Consider the following 24,217-nt stretch of genomic DNA (forward strand, 5'->3'; position numbering starts at 1 on the left):
TCTGGCTTTATTTTTATGCTAACAAATTTGTTCTCTGAAAAGTGTCCACAAAGCCAAGTCTCTGATTAACACCTTTGTAGGGATGGTTTTTCACCTATTACTAAATTAAACTTGCTTCATTGGAAAGGCAGCAAGATGCATCCTCATTTCAATGTCTACTGAAATAATACAGGTTGACACCAGGAAACATTAACGCCACTGCATCCTTGCTGCTTTCTCATGTGGAAGTCTGTTTAATATGAAAACAAGGTGATATCTAATTAGCACACAGGTAAGGAATTAAGAAAATCTTTATTTAAGGGTGAAGATGTTTCTCACAAAATCGTTGCCCCAATGCATCATTGAAATTCAAGCTGGAAAGATGATTTTAATATATCACTTGTACATTTTGAATTGCTCTTCTGGTGACAATGTAGTTTGTTTTTGTCAATTACCATTTAAATAATAGGGTAAAGAAAATTAAGTGGATTTTTGAAAGAAAACAATACTGTCAATATACTATTAAAACAAATTAAAATGGTAAAAGTTATTGTACTTTAAGTAAAAATAAAAGAGCCAAAATATCAATCCCAGTTTTGGATTACTTTAATTAACAAAAAAAAATGCATATAGCAGAGGATAGTTTCAATCTGCCTACCTCTGGGTTATGGGCCCAGCATGCTTCCATTGCAGTACTCTGCTGCACATGTAAGTGCAAGAGATTCTGAAGCACTCACTCATCATGGGAAAGTACCAATGTGTTTCTTCGTTGGTTGATGGAAGAAACATCTTACAAAAACTCTCCAGATTATTGACTTTTTAAAGTTTTTCTAGGAAACGTTTTAGATGAATGCTTATTAGCCTTTGTCAGTATGAAATTTTGCAAAGTGTCTCTGTGGCGCAATCAGTTAGTAAGTATGGCTATTAACCAAAAGGTTGGTGGTTCAATCCCACCCAGGGACCTAATTGACCTTGTTATCAGATTTTGGTGATCTTTAAGTAGACAAGTCAAATTTCATACCCCCTGTTATGGTGTAGGGTACCTGGCCTTCTCTGATGTAATCAGAGTTAGATTTGATAAAGTGATTTTATAAAAACATCTAGGAAGCACAATTTAGCAGTGGGTTGCAGAGAAAAAGAAATATGCTGGCAAAAAAATCAAATTGCGTGATTAAACAGCTCTTCATTTTCTGGCTTTATTTTTATGCTAACAAATTTGTTCTCTGAAAAGTGTCCACAAAGCCAAGTCTCTGATTAACACCTTTGTAGGGATGGTTTTTCACCTATTACTAAATTAAACTTGTTTCATTGGAAAGGCAGCAAGATGCATCCTCATTTCAATGTCTACTGAAATAATACAGGTTGACACCAGGAAACATTAACGCCACTGCATCCTTGCTGCTTTCTCATGTGGAAGTCTGTTTAATATGAAAACAAGGTGATATCTAATTAGCACACAGGTAAGGAATTAAGAAAATCTTTATTTAAGGGTGAAGATGTTTCTCACAAAATCGTTGCCCCAATGCATCATTGAAATTCAAGCTGGAAAGATGATTTTAATATATCACTTGTACATTTTGAATTGCTCTTCTGGTGACAATGTAGTTTGTTTTTGTCAATTACCATTTAAATAATAGGGTAAAGAAAATTAAGTGGATTTTTGAAAGAAAACAATACTGTCAATATACTATTAAAACAAATTAAAATGGTAAAAGTTATTGTACTTTAAGTAAAAATAAAAGAGCCAAAATATCAATCCCAGTTTTGGATTACTTTAATTAACAAACAAAAAAATGCATATAGCAGAGGATAGTTTCAATCTGCCTACCTCTGGGTTATGGGCCCAGCATGCTTCCATTGCTGTACTCTGCTGCACATGTAAGTGCAAGAGATCCTGAAGCACTCACTCATCATGGGAAAGTACCAATGTGTTTCTTCGTTGGTTGAAAGAAGAAACATCTTACAAAAACTCTCCAGATTATTGACTTTTTTAAGTTTTTCTAGGAAACGTTTTAGATGAATGCTTATTAGCATTTGTCAGTATGTACTTTTGCAAAGTGTCTCTGTAGCGCAATCAGTTAGTGTGTAAGGCTATTAACCAAAAGGTTGGTGGTGCAATCCCACCCAGGGATGTAATTGACCTTGTTATCAGATTTTGGTGATCTTTAAGTAGACAAGTCAAATTTCATACCCCCTGTTATGGTGTAGGGTACCTGGCCTTCTCTGATGTAATCAGAGTTAGATTTGATTCAGTGATTTTATAAAAACAGCTAGGAAGCACAATTTAGCAGTGGGTTGCAGAGAAAAAGAAATATGCTGGCAAAAAAATCAATTTGAGTGATTAAACAGCTCTTCATTTTCTGGCTTTATTTTTATGCTAACAAATTTGTTCTCTGAAAAGTGTCCACAAAGCCAAGTCTCTGATTAACACCTTTGTAGGGATGGTTTTTCACCTATTACTAAATTAAACTTGCTTCATTGGAAAGGCAGCAAGATGCATCCTCATTTCAATGTCTACTGAAATAATACAGGTTGACACCAGGAAACATTAACGCCACTGCATCCTTGCTGCTTTCTCATGTGGAAGTCTGTTTAATGTGAAAACAAGGTGATATCTAATTAGCACACAGGTAAGGAATTAAGAACATCTTTATTTAAGGGTGAAGATGTTTCTCACAAAATCGTTGCCCCAATGCATCATTGAAATTCAAGCTGGAAAGATGATTTTAATATATCACTTGTACATTTTGTATTGCTCTTCTGGTGACAATGTAGTTTGTTTTTGTCAATTACCATTTTAATAATAGGGTAAAGAAAATGAAGTGGATTTTTGAAAGAAAACAATACTGTCAATATACTATTAAAACAAATTAAAATGGTAAAAGTTATTGTACTTTAAGTAAAAATAAAAGAGCCAAAATATCAATCCCAGTTTTGGATTACTTTAATTAACAAAAAAAAATGCATATAGCAGAGGATAGTTTCAATCTGCCTACCTCTGGGTTATGGGCCCAGCATGCTTCCATTGCAGTACTCTGCTGCACATGTAAGTGCAAGAGATCCTGAAGCACTCACTCATCATGGGAAAGTACCAATGTGTTTCTTCGTTGGTTGATGGAAGAAACATCTTACAAAAACTCTCCAGATTATTGACTTTTTAAAGTTTTTCTAGGAAACGTTTTAGATGAATGCTTATTAGCCTTTGTCAGTATGAACTTTTGCAAAGTGTCTCTGTGGCGCAATCAGTTAGTATGTATGGCTATTAACCAAAAGGTTGGTGGTTCAATCCCACCCAGGGACCTAATTGACCTTGTTATCAGATTTTGGTGATCTTTAAGTAGACAAGTCAAATTTCATACCCCCTGTTATGGTGTAGGGTACCTGGCCTTCTCTGATGTAATCAGAGTTAGATTTGATTCAGTGATTTTATAAAAACATCTAGGAAGCACAATTTAGAGGTGGGTTGCAGAGAAAAAGAAATATGCTGGCAAAAAATCAAATTGCGTGATTAAACAGCTCTTCATTTTCTGGCTTTATTTTTATGCTAACAAATTTGTTCTCTGAAAAGTGTCCACAAAGCCAAGTCTCTGATAGGGATAGGTTTTTCACCTATTACTAAATTAAACTTGCTTCATTGGAAAGGCAGCAAGATGCATCCTCGTTTCAATGTCTACTGAAATAATACAGGTTGACACCAGGAAACATTAACGCCACTGCATCCTTGCTGCTTTCTCATGTGGAAGTCTGTTTAATATGAAAACAAGGTGATATCTAATTAGCACACAGGTAAGGAATTAAGAAAATCTTTATTTAAGGGTGAAGATGTTTCTCACAAAATCGTTGCCCGAATGCATCATTGAAATTCAAGCTGGAAAGATGATTTTAATATATCACTTGTACATTTTGAATTGCTCTTCTGGTGACAATGTAGTTTGTTTTTGTCAATTACCATTTAAATAATAGGGTAAAGAAAATTAAGTGGATTTTTGAAAGAAAACAATACTGTCAATATACTATTAAAACAAATTAAAATGGTAAAAGTTATTGTACTTTAAGTAAAAATAAAAGAGCCAAAATATCAATCCCAGTTTTGGATTACTTTAAATAACAAACAAAAAAATGCATATAGCAGAGGATAGTTTCAATCTGCCTACCTCTGGGTTATGGGTCCAGCATGCTTCCATTGCTGTACTCTGCTGCACATGTAAGTGCAAGAGATCCTGAAGCACTCACTCATCATGGGAAAGTACCAATGTGTTTCTTCGTTGGTTGATAGAAGAAACATCTTACAAAAACTCTCCAGATTATTGACTTTTTTAAGTTTTTCTTGGAAACGTTTTAGATGAATGCTTATTAGCATTTGTCAGAATGTACTTTTGCAAAGTGTCTCTGTGGCGCAATCAGTTAGTGTGTAAGGCTATTAACCAAAAGGTTGGTGGTTCAATCCCACCCAGGGACGTAATTGACCTTGTTATCAGATTTTGGTGATCTTTAAGTAGACAAGTCAAATTTCATACCCCCTGTTATGGTGTAGGGTACCTGGCCTTCTCTGATGTAATCAGAGTTAGATTTGATTCAGTGATTTTATAAAAACATCTAGGAAGCACAATTTAGCAGTGGGTTGCAGAGAAAAAGAAATATGCTGGCAAAAAAATCAAATTGCGTGATTAAACAGCTCTTCATTTTCTGGCTTTATTTTTATGCTAACAAATTTGTTCTCTGAAAAGTGTCCACAAAGCCAAGTCTCTGATTAACACATTTGTAGGGATGGTTTTTCACCTATTACTAAATTAAACTTGCTTCATTGGAAAGGCAGCAAGATGCATCCTCATTTCAATGTCTACTGAAATAATACAGGTTGACACCAGGAAACATTAACGCCACTGCATCCTTGCTGCTTTCTCATGTGGAAGTCTGTTTAATGTGAAAACAAGGTGATATCTAATTAGCACACAGGTAAGGAATTAAGAAAATCTTTATTTAAGGGTGAAGATGTTTCTCACAAAATCGTTGCCCCAATGCATCATTGAAATTCAAGCTGGAAAGATGATTTTAATATATCACTTGTACATTTTGTATTGCTCTTCTGGTGACAATGTAGTTAGTTTTTGTCAATTACCATTTTAATAATAGGGTAAAGAAAATTAAGTGGATTTTTGAAAGAAAACAATACTGTCAAAAAACTATTAAAACAAGAAACCGGAGCCTCCGCTGCAGTGACCCAGCAACCGGGGCACGGGAGTATACTGCGCCGCTGGGAGTGATGGAGCTGCAGTAAATATGTCTATTAGACCTAGCCTGCTGTAGCCCTTGTAGATTCTTATTAAAAAAGTTCTTCTTTTCTTGTCAAAATTAATAGTTAAGAATAGGATGCCTGAGGCAGCCCCCTGTTAAGTGGCCTGCTACTGAAGGCACCAACTACAAACTGAGCTCCCTGTTCATGGAAGCGAGGTAATAGAGGAGGGTGCGCTGAGTATCTTGGGAACAGTCAAAAGCTTTGAGCTTGTTGGTGCCTCAGATCAAGATCCTACTCTACACCCCAATGTGAATCCTTGTGGAGTCCAGTGTACCCCACAGAAGAAAAAAATGTGTCACAACCATTGGCAGCAACATTAGAATAGCTGCTGATGGGCACAATTGAGAAAGGAAGGGGGGAAAACATTTGAATCCAGCACATATATGTAATTCGAATATGTAATTTGTACCTTCCTACTTTAAAATGTAATGGATGAACCTCACCCTGTGTGAACTATCTTCATGATCAAAAGATCTCATATGCAAGATAAGTATGTGTTGGGATAGGGCTGTGGAGGGCGGCTGCTCGGGCACCCCCCCGTCAAGTTAAGGAGATTCAACTGAGGAAGCACAAGGGAACTCTCATCTGGGGACAACAACTGCAGGGAGAACACATTTTCAGATGAATGTGGGAGGGCAGAAGGCTGCCTAATACTGAAGCACCCCCAAACAACAAACCAAATGCAACAACTAGTGCAAGCATTCCTGGGGGAAGGCCTGCAGCAGATGGATCCAGTAACAGCTCCAGAGTTGCTCTACAAGACAAGTAAAAGGGTGTGAGCCCTGCAGCACCACCTGTACTTTGCATACACACATATATAGGACAGCATTTCTTATATGCCCCAGGGTCAATAAAATAGTATCCTTATCTAGGGTATCCATCCCCTCAGATAAGGTATCCGTCCATGCTGCTACAGCACTACACAGTACACACCCAGGCCGACGCAATTGCCGGTCTGAGTAAGGTACCCGAATGTGTATAAATGGACTTCAGGGTTATCTCCTGTTTGCTGTCAGCAGACTCTTTGAGGGTAGCCGTATCCTGGGACGGGAGGGCTACCTTCTTGGATAAGCGTGTTAATGCTTTGTCCACCCTAGGGGAGGATTCCCATCGTAACCTATCCATTGATGGGAAAGGATACGCCATAAGAATCCTTTTGGAAATCTGCAGTCTTTTATCTGGAGATTCCCAAGCTTTTTCACATAACTCGTTCAGCTCGTGTGAGGGGGGAAAGGTTACCTCAGGCTTCTTTCCCTTGTACATATGTACCCTCTTGTCAGGGACAGGGGGTTCCTCTGTGATGTGCAAAACATCTTTTATTGCCAAAATCATATATCAAATGGATTTTGCCAATTTTGGCTGTAACTTTGCATCATCGTAATCGACACTGGAGTCAGAATCCGTGTCAGTATCTGTGTCAACAATCTGGGATAGTGGGCGCTTATGAGACCCTGACAGTCCCTGCGACATAGGATCAGGCATGGGTTGAGACCCTGACTGTCCCAAAGCTTCAGCCTTGTCTAATCTTTTGTGCAATGAGTTTACACTAGCATTTAAAACATTCCACATATCCATCCAATCAGCTGTCGGCGGAGACACCACATTAATTTGCTCCCGCTCCTCTCTAATATAGCCTTCTTCCTCAGACATGTCGACACACGTGTACCGACACACCACACACACACAGGGAATGCTTTTTCTGAAGACAGTTTCCCCACAAGGCCCTTTAGAGAGACAGAGAGAGAGTATGCCAGCACACACCCCAGCGCTATATAACCCAGGAATAACACAGTAACTTAATGTTTGCCCAGTAGTGCTGCTGTATGTAATTTGCGCCGAATTATGTGCCCCCCCCCCCTCTTTTCAACCCTCTTGTCTACCGAGGTTTCAGCAGGGGAGAGTTTCGGGAGCTTCCTCAGCGGTGCTGTGGAGAAAAAATGGCGCTGGTGAGTGCTGAGGGAGAAGCCCCGCTCCCTCGGCGGCGGGCTTCTGTCCCGCTTAAACTGTAAAATTGGCGGGGGCTCATACATATATACAGTGCCAAGCTGTATATGTGTTATATTTTTGGCAAAAAGAGGTTTATATTGCTGCCCAGGGCGCCCCCCCTGCGCCCTGCACCCTTACAGTGACCAGAGTATGGGAGGTGTATGGGATCAATGGCACACAGCTGCAGTGCTGTGCGTTACTTCAGTGAAGATCATGAAGTATTCTGCCGCCGCTGAAGTCTTTCTTTTCTTCTCATACTCACCCGGCTTCTATCTTCCGGCTCTGCGAGGGGGACGGCGGCGCGGCTCTGGGATGGACGGCGAGGGTGAGATCCTGCGTACCAATCCCTCTGGAGCTAATGGTGTCCAGTAGCCTAAGAAGCAGGACCTTGCAACTCAGAGATTAGGGCTGCTTCTCTCCCCTCAGTCCCTCGATGCAGGGAGTCTGTTGCCAGCAGTGCTCCCTGAAAATTAAAAACCTAACAAAATACTTTCTGTCAGAAAGCTCAGGAGAGCTCCTGAAAAGCACCCAGTCTCCACTGGACACAGTATCAAATGGAGGTCTGGAGGAGGGGCATAGAGGGAGGAGCCACTGCACACCCAGAACTAAAGTCTTTCTTAAAGTGCCCATGTCTCCTGCGGAGCCCGTCTATCCCCATGGTCCTTACGGAGTCCCCAGCATCCTCTAGGACATTAGAGAAAATTGGATTTTAATACCTACCGGTAAATCCTTTTCTTTTAGTCCATAGAGGATGCTGGGCACCCGTCCCAGTGCGTACTGTGTCTGCAGTTATTAAATGGCCCTTAACTCCAGAACATTTATGTGGAGACAACTTTCCCGACTTGACCATCTTCCTTGGATGTTTTCCCCCTGTGTGACTGCTCCCCAGCCTCGGAGGGTTGCATCCGTGGTCCCTAGGATCCCGTCCTGGATCCCGAACCATCGCCCCTCTAGGAGGTGAGAACTGTGCAGCCGCCAATGGAGTGATATTCTGGTCTTGGAAAACAGGATTATCCTCCGGTGCATGTGTAGGTGGGATCCGGACCACTTGTCCAACAGGTCCCACTGGAACACTCTAGCATGGAACCTGCCAAACTGAATGGCCTCGTAGGCCGCAACCATCTTCCCCAGCAACCGAATGCATTGATGGATTAACACTCTTGCTGGTTTCAGAATTTGTTTGACCAGACTCTGGATCTCCATAGCCTTTCCACTGGAACAAAACCTCTTCTGTGTCCAGTATCACTCCCAAAAACAACAACCGCGTCATTGGGACCAACTGCGATTTTGGGAAGTTTAGGAGCCAACCATGTTGTTGAAGAACTGTCAGGGAGAGTGCAATGTTTTGCAACAACTGGTCCCTGGATCTCGCCTTTATCAAGATTTCATCCAAGTACGGGATAATTGTGACTCCTTGCTTGCGAAGGAGAACCATCATTTCCTCCATCACCCTCGTGAAAATCCTCGGAGCCGTGGACAGACCAAACGGCAACGTCTGAAATTGGTAATGACAATCCTGAATTGCAAACCTCAGGTAGCTTGATGCAGTGGCTAAACAGGAACATGTAAGTAGGCATCCTTATGTCTACCAAAACCATGAAATCTCCTTCCTCCGAACTGGAGATCCCTACCCTGAGAGATTCCATCTTGAAATTGAATTTCTTTAGGTAGAAATTGAGGGATTTCAGATTTCAGATTGGTCTGACTGAGCCGTCCTGCTTCAGGACCACGAAGAGGCTTGAATAAAAGCCTTCTCCCTGCTGACTAAGGCCGATTTGAACAATCGGTGAGGGGGAACATCTTGAAACCCCAGTTTGTACCCTTGGGACACTATTTGTAAAACCCACGAGTCCAGGTCCAAATTAATCCAGAACTGACTGAAGTGTTTTAGACGTGCCCCCACTGGTGTGGGCTCCTGCAAGAGAGCCCCAGCGTCATGCAGTGGATTTGGCAGAAGCAGAGGACGATCTCTGCTCCTGCGATCTTGAAGAGGCTACAGACCTCTTCCCTCTTCTCCTTCCTCTACCTGCAAAGAAAGGGGAATCTTAACTTCTTGCATATCTATTGGGCCAAAATGACTGCGTTAGATAATGATGCGTCTTCATCCGTTGAGAGGGAACATAGGGCAAGAAGGTTGACTTACCTGCGGTAGCTGCCGAGATCAAATTAACTAGGCCGTCGCCAAACAAGGCTTCACCTTCATAAGGAAGAAACTCCCTTTCTTCTTGGAGTCAGCATCAGCATTCCCTTGGTGAATCCACAATGCCCTCCTATCCGAGACTGCCATGAAATTGGCCCGTGAACTCAAGAGTCCTATATCCCTTGCAGTCGTAAGTATGCTGCAGTGTCCTTGATATGATCCAACGTAAGGAGTATCCCATGTCTCCAGGATATATATATCGGATGACAAGGTATTCGACCAATTCTTGAATACTGCTACTCACCCATGCGCATGTAATGGCAGGTCTAAGTAATGTACCCGTGGTTACATAACTAGAAATAATGTAGCTTCCTGCATACGATCCGCTGGATTTGTGACAGGGCCCCGTGCAGAACAGGGGGTGACTCCCACTTTATTCTGTCCGCGGCAGGAAATGAATAAACAACCGGAAACCTTTTGGGGATTTGAAACCATCTTGTCGAGCTGGCCCAGACTTTCTCAAACAGAGATGGAGGAACGTTACATCAGCTTTCATTATATATCTATATATACATACATATAGACCCCTTTGTCAGGAACCGCAGGGTCCTCAGTGATGTTAATATGTCCTTAATATCCACAATCATGTACTGAATGCTCCTTGCCAATATTGGATCTAATCAGGAAATATTATGGTCGACATAGGAATCAGTATCCGAGTCAGTATCAGTGTGTAGTAACTGGGCAAAATAACATTTTTGCGGGGCCTGAGGGAAAAGAAGCATAGCCATGAACCTCACATCTTTTCTCTACGTCTGTGTCTGGGACACAGATTTATCCAACCTCACTCTGATATTACTGAAACTTTCACCCAGTCAGTTATTGGTGGTGCCAACAGGGCCACCATCATATGTCTGCATTCCTAATATAGTTTCCTCTTGGGAAAAACATTCAGCCACCGACATGTTGACACACATGTACCAAGTACCCACAGACACATCGGCTTATGGGGGATAGACCTACAGTAAATCTGTCAGAGGGACAGATGGGATTTTTCAGCTCACAACCCAGCGTCAAAAGTACACAGTCTGGAAATAATAAACTCTATAGTGATAGACTTGTAACGCTCTATAGGTGTGCTGGTGAGGAAGAAGCCCCGCCGCTGTAATGGCACGCTTCTGTCCCGTTCAGAAACAAATAATTAATTACGCTGGCGGGGTAAGGACAGTGCCCAGGCAGTAATGTCCACTTTTGCCAGCCTTTTGTGAGGAATTTATGCTGCCCAGGGTGCCCCCCCCCCCACGCCCTGCACCCTGCAGTGCCTGTGTTTGTGTGGGAGCATGGCGCACAGCATTCCGCTCGCTGCGTGGTACCTCAGAATGCCATCTGTTCTTCTGCTACTCGCCTGTCTTCTGACTTCTGGCTCTGTAAGGGGGTGATGGCAGGCTACGGGAGTGGGCATCTAGGCGTACCCAGCGATCAGCACCCTCAGGAGCTAATGGTGTCCTGTCAGCCAGAAGTAGAGCCATTGAACTCACTAGAAGTTGGTCATACTTCTCTCCCCTAAGTCCCACGAAGCAGGGAGACTGTTGCCAGCAGCCTCCCTGAAAATAAGAAAAACTAACATAAGTCTTTTCACAGAAACTCAGTAGAGCTCCCCTGTAGTGCATCCAGTCTCACTGGGCACAATTCTAAAACTGGAGTCTGGAGGAGGGGCATAGAGGGAGGAGACAGTTCACACCCTTTGAAAGTCTTAAAGTGCCCATGTCTCCTGCGGATCCCGTCTATACCCCATGGTTCTTAATGTGATACCAGCATCCTCTAGGACGTATGAGAAAACAAATAACGCACACACGAGGAGGAGAGAACAAAGGAAGCTATAAGGAGGGGAGGGGGGGGGGGAAGGTAAGGTAGTATAGGCATATTGGATAAACTACAACCTTATACATATTCATTAATGTACCAGTAGTTAGAAGTAGAAGAGCTCTAACAGAAACCACAAAGCTTATCTAAAGCCACACCACACTGGATATGCCCAATCTCATTTGATCTTTGAAGCAAAGCAGTATTGGACTTTGTTACTACCAAGCAGTCTCCCATCCATGTATTATCAGATTCTTTAGGTGTTTTTAAACTACCAACACCCTTTTCTTGGTACATTTAATTTTTACACATATTCTTTTATGTACCAGAAGTTAGAAGTAGAAAAGCTCTAACAGAAACCACCAGCTCATCTACAGCCACAGCACACTGGATTTGCCCAATCTCTCCTGATCATGGAAGCTGAGCAGTGTTGGTCCTGGTTTTAGTACTTGGATGGGAGACCACCAGGAAATACCAGGAGCTGTGTGTATTTTTACAATACCAACACCATTCTCTTGATGCATTCCATTTTGAAACATTGGGGCAGATCTATTAAGCCTGGTGAACTGATAAAGTGCAAGGTGATAAAGTACCAGCCAGTCAGCTCCTAGCTGTCATTTTTCAAACCCAGCCTGTGACATGGCAATTAGGAGCTGATTGGCTGGTACTTTATCACCATGCAAATTATCATTCCACCAGGTTTAATAAACCGGCCGCTTATTCATTTATGTACTAGTAGTTAGAAGTAGAAGAACTCTAACAGAAACCACTAAGCTCATCTACAGCCACACCACACTGTATATGCCCAATATCACCTGATCTTAGGCCTGGTTTGTTCTTGGATGTGAGACCACCTGGGAATACCAGGTGCTGTAGGTAGTTTTATACTACCAACACCGTTCTCTTGATGCATTCTATTTTGAAACTTATTCATTGATGTAGAAGTTAGAAACAGCAAAAATCATCTACAGCCGCATCACACTGGATATGTCCAATCTCATCTGATGTTGGAAGCTAAGCAGTGTTGTGCCTGGTTAGTTTTTGGATTTCAGGTCCTGCCTTCTGGTTTGGCCACGGCACCTCGGAAATTCACCAAGGTCATGGCCGTGATGACGACCCTTCACCATCGGTGGACCAGAGAGGAATCTCTCCTCCCGATAAACATTCTGGAATTGCGGGCAGTGTTCAATTCATTGATACTGGCCCTGCCTCTAGTACAGAACAGGCCTGTTCAAGTACAATCGGACAACGCCACCATGGTAGTGTACACAAATCATCAAGGCGGCACTCGAAACTGCATGGCAAAGCTGGAAGTATAAAAAAATCCTCAGTTGGGTAGAACGTCATCTGCCAGCAATATCGGTCCCTCAACTGGGAAGCGGATTTCCTCAGTCGTCAGGAAGTTCACGCTGGAGAGTGGAGAGGCTGCAGCAGAAATATCTGCACTGGTGTCAGTAGGTGACTGAGGCAGGGATGACTGGGAGATAGTGGGTGACTGAAGCATGTATGAGTGGGAGATAGTGGGTGACTGAAGCCGGGGTGACTGGGAGATAGTGGGTGACTGATGCAGGGGTGACAATGATAGTGGGTGACTGAGGCAGGGGTGACAGGGAGATAGTGGGTTACTGAGGGAGGGGTGATAGGAAGGGGTTGGGTAAGTTTGGGAAGAAAGTGGGTGACAGGGATAATAAATGAATAAGGCAGGGATGATAGGGAGATAGTGGATGACTGTGGCAGGGGTGACAGGGACAGTAAGAGACTGAGGCAGGGTTGACAGGGATAGTGGGTGACTGAAGCAGGGGTGATAGGGTGACAGTGGGTGACTGAGGCAGGGTTGACAGGGATAGTGGGTGACTGCGGCAGGGGTCGCAGGTATAGTGGTTGACTGAGGCAGCGGTGACTGGGAGATAGTGGGTAACTGAGGCAGGGGTGAAAGGGAAAGTGTGTGACTCAGGCAGGGGTGATAGGGAGATAGTGGGCAGCATATCTCTGCCTCACTGCTGCAGCACATTCCTGCTTCACTGACAGCAGCACATCCCTGCAACGTTGACAGCAGCACATCCCAGCAACATTGACGGCAGCACATCCCTGCCTCATTGACGGCAGCACATCCATGCCTCACTTATAGCAGCACATCCCTGCCTCGCTGACAGCAGCACATCACTGCCTCGCTGACAGCAGCACATCACTGCTTCACTGACAGCAGCACATCCCTGCCTCACTGGCAGCAGCACATCCCTGCTTTACTGACAGCTGTATATAGGGCCTAATTAAGACCTGATCCCTGCTGTGCATATTCACACAACAGGAGATCAGGTCTGAAGTGCGTGTGTGCTGGTGCCACAGTGCACCGGCACATGCCAGAGATGCGATCAGCATCTCTGCCCAGTGAGCGCCTCTGCCTGATTGACAGGCAGAGGCGGTCACTGGGCAGGAGGAGTCGGGCCAGCGGCGTTGTGCCGCCATTTTGGGGGCACAGTCAGGACAACGCAGACATGACCGGACCGTATGGGGGCGTGCTGTGACGGCTGTGTGACCCGGACAGCAACAGGCCTTATTTACTAAAATCTCAGATACATTTTATGGCATTTATGTGCAGTCTAGTTTGCACAGTTGATAGAGTGTTGATCTTGCACTATCAATGTAAGCCTTTTTTATTTTACTACATTGTGGTTTGTGGCTCTATACCATGTAATGCATGTCTTTTAACAGTAGTCAAGTCTTCCAATGTGCTTGTTAGTAAAACCCAATACATAGCTTTATTTTATTTTGTTTCTTCAAATATTGAATGCATATGTCTTATAACTTTTTAATTCAATATATAAACATTTTTATTATAAGATTTTCAATGACACAAGTACATCCAAGTTGCAGATTATGGATTGTGAAGTACAAATCAACCATATAAACAATTTAAGCAATTTAAATTGCATGCAGGTAGTAGAATGTCAAACTCCTTGGATGAGAGTTGGTCGTAATAAACTAGGATAGAAAAGAATAAAGTAGAAAATAAGATTTTAAACCTACCGGTAAATCTTTTTCTCGTAGTCCGTAGAGGATGCTGGGGACTCCGTAAGGACCATGGGGATAAACGGGCTCCGCAGGAGACATGGGCACTTTAAGAAAGACTTTAGTTCTGGGTGTGCAGTGGCTCCTCCCTCTATGCCCCTCTATGCCACAGTTAGAGAAACTGTGCCCAGAGGAGACTGACAGTATGAGAAAAGGATTTTGTTAATCCAGGGCAAGATTCATACCAGCCACACCAATCACACCGTATAACTTGTGATAAACTACCCAGAAATGAGTACGAAAAAACAACATACTGTAGCATCAGTGCAGGATCGATGCAACTATAACATAACCCTTATTGAAGCAATAACTATATACAAGTATTGCAGAAGTAGTCCGCACTTGGGACGGGCGCCCAGCATCCTCTACGGACTACGAGAAAAAGATTTACCGGTAGGTTTAAAATCTTATTTTCTCTAACGTCCTAGAGGATGCTGGGGACTCCGTAAGGACCATGGGGATTATACCAAAGCTCCAAAACGGGCGGGAGAGTGCGGATGACTCTGCAGCACCGATTGAGCAAACATGAGTTCCTCCTCAGCCAGGGTATCAAACTTATAGTATTTTGAAAAGGTGTTTGAACCTGACCAAGTAGCAGCTCGACACAGCTGTAGTGCCGAGACCCCTCGGGCAGCCGCCCAAGAAGAGCCCACTTTCCTCGTGGAATGGGCCTTGACCGATTTCGGTAACTGCAATCCAGCCATAGAATGCGCTTGCTGAATCGTGTTACAAATCCGGTGAGCAATAGCCTGCTTTGAAGCAGGGGCACCAATCTTGTTGGTTGCATACAGGACAAACAGCGCTTCAGTTTTCCTGACTTTAGCCATCCTGGCCACGTAAATTTTCAAAGCCCTGACCACATCAAGTAACTCGGAATCCTCCAAGTCACGCGTAGCCAAAGGCACCACAATAGGTTGGTTCATATGAAAAGATGAGACCACTTTTGGTAGGAATTGAGGACGGGTCCGCAATTCCGCTCTATCCACATGGAACACCAAATATGGGCTTTTATGTGACAAAGCTGCTAATTCCGACACTCGCCTAGCCGAAGCCAAGGCTAATAACATGACCACCTTCCACGTGAGATATTTTAACTCCACCGTTTTAAGTGGTTCAAACCAGTGTGATTTTAGAAAACTTAACACCACGTTAAGGTCCCAAGGTGCCACCGGAGGCACAAAAGGAGGCTGAATATGCAGCACTCCTTTTACAAAAGTCTGAACTTCTGGAAGAGAAACCAATTCTTTTTGAAAGAAAATGGATAAGGCCGAAATCTGGACCTTAATAGAGCCTAATTTTAGGCCCAAATTCACTCCAGTTTGTAGGAAGTGAAGGAAACAGCCCAGATGGAATTCTTCCATAGGAGCATTCCTGGCCTCACACCAAGAAACATAATTTCGCCATGTACGGTGTAATGTTTTGACGTTACATCCTTCCTAGCCTTTATCAGCGTAGGGATGACCTCAACCGGAATGCCTTTCACTGCTAGGATCCGGCATTCAACCGCCATGCCGTCAAACGCAGCCGCGGTAAGTCTTGGAACAGACAGGGCCCCTGATGCAACAGGTCCTGTCTTAGAGGAAGAGGCCACGGATCTTCTGTGAGCATTTCCTGCAGATCCGGAAACCAGGTCCTCCGTGGCCAATCTGGAACAATGAGGATTGTTCTCACTCCTCTTTGTCTTATTATCCTCAACACCTTGGGTATGAGAGGAAGAGGAGGAAATACATAGACCGTCCGGAACACCCACGGTGTCACTAGGGCGTCTACAGCTACTGCCTGAGGGTCTCTTGACCTTGCGCAATACCTCTGTAGCTTTTTGTTGAGCCGGGACGCCATCATGTCTATCTGTGGCAGTTCCCACCAACTTGTAATCTGTGCAAAGACTTCCTGATGAAGTCCCCACTCTCCCGGATGTAGGTTGTGTCTGCTGAGGAAGTCTGCTTCCCAGTTGTCCACTCCCGGAATGAACACTGCTGACAGTGCGCTTGCGTGATTCTCCACCCAGCGAAGAATTCTGGTGGCTTGTGCCATCGCCACTCTGCTCCTTGTGCCGCCTTGGCGGTTTACATGAGCCACTGCGGTGATGTTGTCTGACTGGATCAGAACCGGTTGGTCGCAAAGTAAGGTCTCCGCTTGACGTAGGGCATTGTATATGGCCCCTAGTTTCAGGATGTTGATGTGAAGACAAGTCTCTTGACTTGACCAAAGACCTTGGAAATTTCTTCAATGTGTGACTGCTCCCCAACCTTGGAGGCTTGCATCTGTGGTCACCAGGATCCAGTCCTGAATGCCGAATCTGCGTCACTCGAGACGGTGAGCACTCTGTAGCCACCACAGGAGTGATACCCTGACCCTGGGGGACAGGGTGATCAACCAATGCATCTGTAAATGTGACCCAGACCACTTGTCCAGTAGGTCCCATTGGAAAGTCCTCGCATGGAACCTGCCGAATGGAATGGCTTCGTATGATGCCACCATCTTTCCCAGGACTCGAGTGCAGTGATGCACTGACACAAGTTTTGGTTTCAATAGGTTCCTGACAAGAGTCATGAGTTCCTGGGCCTTTTCTATCAGGAGATAAACCCTCTTCTGGTCTGTGTCCAGAATCATGCCCAAGAAAGACAGACGAGTCGTAGGAACCAACTGCGACTTTGGGATATTGAAAATCCAGCCGAAAATCCAGTGAAAGTGATACGCTGTTCAGCAACTGCTCTCTTGATCTCGCTTTTATGAGATCGCTCAAGTACGGGATAATTGTGACACCTTGCTTGCGCAGGAGAACCATCATTTCCGCCATTACCTTGGTGAAAATTCTCTGGGCCGTGGAGAGACCAAACAGCAACGTCTGAAATTGGCAATGACAGTCCTGTACCGCAAATCTGAGGTACGCCTGATGAGATGGATAAATGGGAACATGAAGGTATGCATCCTGTACACAAATGCGGACAACAGGTGTCAAGCCGTGTGTTGCCTTTGTCAAGCTGTAATAAGTAGGGGTAAGGACGTTAACCACCTCAGAACATCCTCCCTTATACGTCACCTGCAGCACATTAATCATAAGTCAGTGACAAGTTCAAAAACTTTGGATGACAGCGGAAGCAGTCCACTGACCTCTAAATCCCTTCCTCTTGTAACCAAGCTCCTGCAAACCACACCACCAACTCCCTCAGTGTCAATTTCCTCCTTAGACAGGAAAGCCAATAGTCCTGCAGGCCATGTCACTGGCACGTCTGACGAGTCCTCTCCTGCCTGGGATTCCTCCGATGCATCCTTGAGTGTAACGCCTACTGCTGCTGGCGCTGCTGTTGTTGCTGCTGGGAGTCGATCATCATCCCAGAGGGGAAGTCGGAAGACCACTTGTACTACTTCCAGTAGTCAATTGACTGTCCAACAGTCCTTTGCGAGGAAGATGAAATATCACAGCAGTCATCCTGCTGCAAAGCGGATAACTCAGGTCTTGTCAGCCTGGGTGGTGAGAAACGTGGTTCCGGTATCCATCGTTAATTCAGAGGCAACTAGAGACTTGATTGAGGTACTGTGTCCCCGGTACCAAATGCCATCTAGGTTCCATTTCTCTAGGCAGGCGATACCGAAAATGTACACAGACCTCAAAAAAGAGTCACCAGTGTCCTAAAAAATGCAGTTGTACCCAATGTCCACTAGTCCACATGTCCGTGGTTAAGTGGAGCAGGGCAGACTCAGGGCTATATGACTGTGACAGCCCACTGGGTAGATGTATTGCCTCCCGCAGCAAGAACAGCAGCGGCGGCACCAGTAGCAGCATCTCGCAAATGCCAACTCGTTCCTAGGCAGGCTACGCTTTGTATCACCGCTTTCCATAAGAGGCACACAGCTGACAACCTCTTACGGAAACTGAGGAACATCATCGCAGAATGGCTTACCCCAATTGGACTCTCCTGGGGATTTGTGACATCGGACAACGCCACCAATATTGTGCGTACATTACATCTGGGCAAATTCCAGCACGTCCCATGTTTTGCACATACATTGAATTTGGTGGTGCAGAATTATTTAAAAAATGACAGGGGCGTGCAAGAGATGCTGTCGGTGGCCCGAAGAATTGCGGGCCACTTTCTGCATTCAGCCACCGCGTGCCGAAGACTGGAGCACCACCAAACATTCCTGAACCTGCCCTGCCATCCTCTGAAGCAAGAGGTGGTAACGAGGTGGAATTCAACCCTCTATATGCTTCAGAGGATGGAGGAGCAGCAAAAGGCCATTCAAGCCTATACATCTACTCACGATATAGGCAAAGTAGGGGGAATGCACCTGACTCAAGCGCAGTGGAGAATGATTTCAACGTTGTGCAAGGTTCTGCAACCCTTTGAACTTGCCACACGTGAAGTCAGTTCAGACACTGCCAGCCTGAGTCAGGTCATTCCCCTCATCAGGCTTTTGCAGAAGAAGCTGGAGACATTGAAGGAGGAGCTAAAACAGAGCGATTCCGCTAGGCATGTGGGACTTGTGGATGGAGCCCTTAATTCGCTTAACCAGGATTCAATCTGTTGAAATCAGAGCAATACATTTTGGCCACCGTACTCGATCCTAGATTTAAAACCTACATTGTATCTCTCTTTCCGGCAGACACAAGTCTGCAGAGGTTCAAAGACCTGCTGGTGAGAAAATTGTCAAGTCAAGCGGAACGTGACCCGTCAACAGCTCCTCCTTCACATTCTCCCGCAACTGGGGGTGCGAGGAAAAGGCTAAGAATTCTGAGCCCACCCGCTGGCGGTGATGCAGGGCAGTCTGTCGTAAGTGCTGACATCTGGTCCGGACTGAAGGACCTGGCAACGATTACTGACATGTCGTCTACTGTCACTGCATATGATTCTGTCACCTTTGAAAGAATGGTGGAGGATTATATGAGTGACCGCATCCAGGTAGGCACGTCAGACAGTCCGTATGTATACTGGCAGGAAAAAGAGGCAATTTGGAGGCCCTTGCACAAACTGGCTTTATTCTACCTAAGTTGCCCTCCCTCCAGTGTGTACTCCAAAAGAGTGTTTAGTGCAGCCGCTCACCTTGTCAGCAATCGGTGTACGAGGTTACTTCCAGAAAATGTGGAGAAGATGATGATCATCAAAATGAATTATAATCAATTCCTCCGTGGAGACATTCACCAGCAATTGCCTCCAGAAAGTACACAGGGATCTGAGATGGTGGATTCCAGTGGGGACGAATTAATAATCTGTGAGGAGGGCGATGTACACAGTGAAAGGGGTGAGGAATCGGAGGATGATGAGGTGGACATCTTGCCTCTGTAGAGCCAGTTTGTGCAAGGAGAGATTGATTGCTTCTTTTTTGGTGGGGGCCCAAACCACCCAGTCATTTCAGTCAGCCGTGTGGCAGACCCTGTTGCTGAAATTATGGGTTCGTCAATGTTTTTCTTTTCAATCTAAGCCCCTGCAGTTTTCTGTAAGAATCTGCTTCGCTATGATGATCAACAAGTCACAAGGGCAAACACTCAGGGCTGGAGGCGTAGATCTTAGGACCAGCTGCTACAAGCATGGCAAAGGTGTCACTATCATTGGTGACACCCAGAGAGGCAGCGAGGGAGATTGTAATGCAGTGCGCGCAGATAAGCAGCGCAATGGTAAAAAGGAGGCATGGTCTCATAGGTAGGGGTGTGGCCTGTTGGCCTGAATCTCCATTTTGTTGCTCCGGGTATCCCGGGGGTTGGGGGCTGCACCCGGGGACTAGTGTGTGAGTGGTGCTGGCTCCTGCACAGTGACAGAAACTGGGTGTTGCACGTAATGTCACAGTGAAACACCCATATTCTGTCACTGAAGAGGAGCCGGCACTTTGGTGTCACCCCCCTTGGCGGGTGACACTCGGGTGTGGGCCGCAACCCCATTGTGATGCCACTGACCCATGGAAAGCTTTACGTGGCTTACCCATGTGTTAGCAGCCCCAAGCATCTTTTGTGTTAGTCCCTGAAGAAAAACTTCAAATATTTACAAATAAATTTTGTAATCAATGGGCCTAATTCAGTAAGGATTGCAAAATCCGCTAAGTAACAGAATTTGCAATCCTTTGGTTCACATGCTGGGGCCACCCAGCATGCCGCCTCCCTTCTTGACCACGCTGAAATTGCAGTCGCAGTGCAGTTCAGCGTGATCATAAAAAATGGGTTAGCCTCCAGTTGGTGCAGACTGTATGTGTGCGCAGGAAGCCGCCACCATTTTTGTGATCGCAGCTGCTGCATGTGATGTCATGCAGCCGCTCTGACCACGCCTCCTGTTTCTCCATTGCCGACCCCATTTTGAAGCCCTGCCCACGCACCGCTCCATCTCCGACTTAGAAATGGAGTGTTGCTGACCCCCCCCCCAGCACCGATTGACAGTCAGAGGCGATCGCATTATCTGCGGGGTGCCGCAGAAAATGCAGGCGCATGCGTATGCTCTTAGCAATTTTTGCAGTTGGATTGCTTATTGCGATTGCAATCCAACCTGAATCAGGCTCTATTACCTATCACAATGCACTGCGGGTAGTACAAAATGGGGTTAATATAAGAGAAAAACCCCCAGAGCTGTGCTCCTTAACTGTCCCTGGTGGCTAGTGTAGCGGCTGCCCAGTAATCAGTGTCCACGCCAGTGCGCACATGGCCCGCCCCCTACAGCCACGCTGGATCACGGTATAGTGCGGGCACAGAAGTACCTTACCTCCCTTTCATCAGCGGCCTCGTGATCCCGGAGGGCGGTGTGTGTGTGACTGACCTTAGGAAGAAACCGGAGCCTCCGCTGCAGTGACCCAGCAACCAGGGCACGGGAGTATACTGCGCCGCTGGGAGTGATGGAGCTGCAGTAAAGATGTCTATTAGACCTAGCCTGCTGCAGCCCTTGTAGATTCTTATAAAAAAAAGTTCTTCTTTTCTTGTCAAAATTAATAGCTAAGAATAGGCTGCCTGAGGCAGCCCCCTGTTAAGTGGCCTGCTACTGAAGGCACCAACTACAAACTGAGCTCCCTGTTCATGGAAGCGAGGTTATAGAGGAGGGGGCGCTGAGCATCTTGGGAACAGTCAAAAGCTTTGAGCCTGTTGGTGCCTCAGATCAAGATCCTACTCTACACCCCAATGTGAATCCTTGTGGAGTCCAGTGTACCCCACAGAAGAAATGAATGTGTCACACCCATTGGCAGCAACATTAGAATAGCTGCTGATGGGCACAATTGAGAAAGGAAGGGGGGAAAACATTTGAATCCAGCACATATATGTTATTTGAATATGTAATTTGTACCTTCCTACTTTAAAATGTAATGGATGAACCTCACCCTGTGAGAACTATCTTCATGATCGAGAGATCTCATACGCAAGAAAAGCATGTGTTGAGATAGGGCTGTGGAGGGCGGCTGCTCGGGCACACCCCCGTCAAGTTAAGGAGATTCAACTGAGGAAGCACAAGAAAACTCTTGTCTGGGGACAACAACTGCAGGGAGACCACATATTTTCAGATAAACATGAGAGGGCGGAAGGCTGCCTAATACTGAAGCACCCACAAACATCAAACCATATGCAACAACTAGTGCAAGCATTCCTGGGGAAAGGTCTGCAGCAGACGGATTTGCATACGGTGATGTCATCCAAGCAGTGGGCCAAAGTTGGCTGGAACCCTCATCTGCATATGAAAAGAGAAAAGGGGCGCTTGGATGACCCCTAGTTCGCATTGAACACCCCCACCCTCCTTCGGTGTGGGGCTCATGTTGGCCATGCCCCTGCCCCTGAAGCATTCAAGCTGATTTCTTGCAGCAGCTGGGCACTGTAACAGCTCCAGAGCTGCTCTGTAAGGCAAGTAAAAGGGCGTGGGCCCTGCAGCACTACCTGTAGTTCGCATTGTGCGTTGGAAGGCACAAAGTAAGCAGACGGGAGAAGTCAGGATAGTGCGCAAGGGCATAGAAGGGAGGGGCTCAAGAAAAGAGAAGTGGAAACAGACAGCAAACTAGGCTGGAGAGAGACCTGAGACAAAGAGATCTGAATTATACCAGAGCCAACCAGGGGAAAGCACAAATGCCGTCCCCCCCCTACCACAAATTATGCAGTCGAGTTTCCCACATTTGGGGAAATCACAGAGGTCAGCATACCCAGAATGCAATGAATGAACCTCACCCTGGGAAAACAATCTTCATGACCATTTTATCACCTATGCAAAATAAGTATGATTTGAGATAGGGCTGGGGAGGGCCGCTGCTCAGGCACACCTCCGTCAAGTAAAGGAGATTCAACTGAGGCAGCACAAGGGAACTCTCATCTGGGGACAACAACTGCAGGGAGAACACATTTTCAGATGAATGTGGGAGGGCAGAAGGCTGCCTAATACTGAAGCACCCCCCAAACAACAAACCAAATGCAACAACTAGTGCAAGCATTCCTGGGGGAAGGCCTGCAGCAGATGGATTCGCATATGGTGATGTCATCCAAGCAATGGGCATAGTTGGCTGCAACCCTCGTCTGCATATGAAAAGAGAAAATGGTCACGCAGGGCATGGCGGCCTTTGTGGGGTTGCGCTTGGATGACCCCTAGATCGCTTTATACACCCCCATCAGTGTGGGGCTCATGTTGGCCATGCCCAAGCCCCTGAAGCATTCAAGCTGATTTCTTGCAGCAGCTGGACCCAGTAACAGCTCCAGAGTTGCTCTACAAGACAAGTAAAAGGGTGTGAGCCCTGCAGCACCACCTGTAGTTTGCATACACACATATATAGGACAGCATCTCTTATATGCCCCAGGGGCAATAAAATAGTAGCCTTATCTAGGGTATCCGTCCAAGCCGCTACAGCACTACACACCCAGGCCGACGCAATTGCCGGTCTGAGTAAGGTACCTGAATGTGTATAAATGGACTTCAGGGTAATCTCCTGTTTGCGGTCAGCAGACTCTTTGAGGGAAGCCGTATCCTGGGACGGGAGGGCTACCTTCTTGGATAAGCGTGTTAATGCTTTGTCCACCCAAGGGGAGGATTCCCATCGTAACCTATCCGTTGATGGGAAAGGATACGCCATAAGAATCCTTTTGGAAATCTGCAGGGGATTCCCAAGCTTTTTCACATAACTCGTTCAGCTCGTGTGAGGGGGGAAAGGTTACCTCAGGCTTCTTTACCTTGTACATATGTACCCTCTTGTCAGGGATAGAGGGCTCCTCCGTGATGTGCAAAACATTTTTTATTGCCATAATCATATATCAAATGTATTTTGCCAATTTTGGCTGTAACTTTGCATCATCGTAATCGACACTGGAGTCAGAATCCGTGTCAGTATCTGTGTCAACAATCTGGATAGTGGGCGCTTATGAGACCCTGACAGTCCCTGCGACATAGGATCAGGCATGGGTTGAGACCCTGACTGTCGCAAAGCTTCAGCCTTGTCTAATCTTTTGTGCAATGAGTTTACACTAGCATTTAAAACATTCCACATATCCATCCAATCAGGTGTCGGCGGAGAAACCACGTTCATTTGCTCCCGCTCCTCTCTAATATAGCCTTCTTCCTCAGACATGTCGACACACGCGTACCGACACACCACACACACAGGGAATACTTTTACTGAAGACATTTCCCCCACAAGGCCCTTTGGAGAGACAGAGAGAGAGTATGCCAGCACATACCCCAGCGCTATATAACCCAGGAATAGCACAGTAACTTAATGTTTGCACAGTAGCGCTGCTGTATGTAATTTGCGCTGAATTATGTGCCCCCCCCCCTCTCTTTTTAACCCTCTTGTCTACCGTGGTATAAGCAGGGGAGAGTCCGGGGAGCTTCCTCTCAGCGGTGCTTTGGAGAAAAAATGGCGCTGGTGAGTGCTGAGGGAGAAGCCCCGCCCCCTCGGCGGCGGGCTTCTGTCCCGTTTAAACTGTACAATTGGCGGGGGCT

The 24,217-nt window shown here is 45.6% G+C and overlaps 1 non-coding gene across 1 annotated transcript; it reads right to left on the reverse strand.

The window, feature by feature from the left end:
- Nucleotides 1-22,344: 22,344 nt before the first annotated feature.
- LOC135038228 (U1 spliceosomal RNA) lies at nucleotides 22,345-22,509 on the reverse strand. The gene has a single exon (XR_010232620.1). It is a non-coding gene; the product is annotated as a U1 spliceosomal RNA (small nuclear RNA).
- Between the last annotated feature and the right edge of the window lie 1,708 nt (nucleotides 22,510-24,217).

This window comes from Pseudophryne corroboree, unplaced genomic scaffold (assembly GCF_028390025.1).
Source record: "Pseudophryne corroboree isolate aPseCor3 unplaced genomic scaffold, aPseCor3.hap2 scaffold_705, whole genome shotgun sequence".
In the NCBI taxonomy this organism is placed as follows: domain Eukaryota; kingdom Metazoa; phylum Chordata; class Amphibia; order Anura; family Myobatrachidae; genus Pseudophryne; species Pseudophryne corroboree.